The sequence below is a fragment of the Orcinus orca genome, chromosome 13 (assembly GCF_937001465.1).
Source record: "Orcinus orca chromosome 13, mOrcOrc1.1, whole genome shotgun sequence".
NCBI lineage: Eukaryota > Metazoa > Chordata > Mammalia > Artiodactyla > Delphinidae > Orcinus > Orcinus orca.
In genome coordinates, this window is record NC_064571.1 from 48,479,054 (window position 1) to 48,481,479 (window position 2,426).

At 43.5% G+C, this 2,426-nt stretch overlaps 1 pseudogene; it reads right to left on the minus strand.

The window, feature by feature from the left end:
- Nucleotides 1-208: 208 nt before the first annotated feature.
- Nucleotides 209-811, minus strand: LOC101277799 (ferritin heavy chain-like; annotated as a pseudogene).
- Between the last annotated feature and the right edge of the window lie 1,615 nt (nt 812-2,426).

Here is a 2,426-nt window from a genome sequence, read left to right on the forward strand (position 1 = left end):
TTCTACATTCATTGGGGAGGGAGGAGGGGTATTAAATTATTTCATTTGAAGGAATGGTACAAATGACAGAACATAAGTAGATGTTCTTACAACTTACAGAAAGGGAGAATGTAAACCTGAAAAACACGCACTGCATTGGTGACCATGGAACGTCACCCCATGGCTATGGGGAAGCCACTCTAGGCTTAGCTCTAGACATCACCGTCTTTCAGGGTGCACTTGTCATGGACACAGCCACGCCACGTTCCAGGGTGGAGGCAGGGGTGGGGGCGGGAGGACCAGAGGGGACTGGAGGGTGGCAGGGAGGGGGAGCTTCTGTCTCACGCAGGTTGGTTACAAGGCCACCCAATTCTTTGCTGGCTTTCACCTACCCGCTCTTTCAGGCCACGAATCTCCAACAAGTCACACGTGTAGACATCGTTTTTGTCGGTGGCCAGTTTGTGCAGTTCCAGTAGTGACTGATTCACACTAGTTTCTAAGGGTGAGGCGGACTCTGTCCCAGTCTCCGTGCTCTGGCTCCTCCCTAACCTGAAGGAAGATTCGGCCACCTCCTTGATCTACAGTTTCAACGGTTTTTCAGCGTGTTCTCTCACCTCATAGGGCTGGTGAAGAAAATGCTGGCAAAGCTCTTCAAAGCCACAGCGTCGCGGTCCAAGTAGTAGGTCATGGACAGGCACAGTGGCGGTAGGGCTCCTGCTGACGGGTGGGGGGTGGCGAGTTGGAGCCCCGGCGGGGACGTGCATTCATGGTGGCAGCAGCGGTCCACTCCCAATGACAGCTGTCTGCGGGGACGTTTGGCCTCTCCAATCATTTTTATGTTCCCCGGTTTGGGATTCTAGACATTTTGGCATCGACCAGTGACTGGCATCTCAGCGAGGCAGAAAGTGTCAAGCCCTCCACTTCCCTTCACTATGGCCTTTTCAACACTAAGTACTGGGTTCTGGGAACAGCGTTTTGCCAGACCTAAAGGCTCTAGGGCCTGGGTGTGGCTTCCTTTCTCAATATGGCAATTGTGGGGTCAGTGCTTAATAGTCATATATGCTTGTTCATTCACTGGGATGTTTGAAATATATCAGCAAATTGACATTGCAATTTGTGATCCCAAAGGAATAACGCTCCTTTTCTAAGAATGCTTAAAGAACCTCAATTCCACATGGCCAAGATTTTGCTGAAAAAGATGAGGTTTGGACTTTATACTCAAATAGGCAAAATAATTTGAGTCCAGATATTAAAGGATATTAATATTTGGTGATTTTAACTTGCAAGAGGATTTAACCATTCTCCCTTGGAATTTGATAATGGGAGAGTGTTTTTTATTCACATTGAGATGTCCTCATATTGTGGATATTTTAATTATTTGAATGTGTTTAAGGCCCCTGAAGAATTTCTGGAATGCTGTGTGGGTAGAGTGGTTGGTTGTAATTTGGGATGGCAAACTGAATAGGAAACGGATTTTTACTCTTGGGTACAGAGTGGTCTTGGAGCTGATTTGGATAATGCATTGTTCCCATTAATTTTAGCAAAATCTAAAACAGCTACCAGTGGTCCCAGGATGATTCCCAAAGAGCAGTGGTTGGTAATGGAGAGGCAGCCTAATGAAGGTTGGGTCAACGTTTCCCTGATAGACCACTGGTCCCCTTTCCCTAAAAGGACGCACTCCTGCTTGACTACAGGCTTTCTGAAAAAGTTTAAAGGGTTCTGAAGAAAAAAGGAAGGGAATTTTATGGGGAGCACTTAATCCTCCCTCTTCAGGTTTCCTGCCTGTAAAAGAAACTCAGAATCTAACTGTCCCTTTATTGACCTCAACCCTGGGGCAGTGGAGTGACATATCTGATTGGTAAAATTGGAAAGAAAAAATAGGCTGATCTGCCATTTATTTGCTCAGCTCAGATCTACTATCTCTTCCTCTTAGAATTCACTGAAGTTAGCTACTCTCTAGAAACACAGGTTGGTTGTTTTTTTTCAGAGGTAGTTTCTCTTCCCTCTGACCATGACAGACACTGGATGGATAAGTCTGCCTAATTTGGGGGTTTGGTGTTAGGAGTCCATTTAGTTCTTAGAACAAAGCTATGACTTTTAACTTAGCATTAAAGTAAAAGAAATAGTATTTTGGTCTCAACATGCCACTCTGTTTTACTTCTCAATGTGTTTAGAAACTAAATGGTAAAGAAGGGTACTATTTTTGGGGGGGGAGGAGGTCCTTCCTCAGAAATTCTTAACAGTTTTTACCCCTTATTCTTATTATATTACTTTTTAAAAATTTTACATACAAGGAATATTATATTATGCTATTTTTTTATAGTAAGCTGATGGATGAAGAGATTTTGTCAGTTAAGAAAACAATAAAAAAGTCTATGGTCTATAGATATCCATGGAGATTTATTTTATAAACCTTTCTTCCCAAAATAAATGAAAGTGTAAGCATC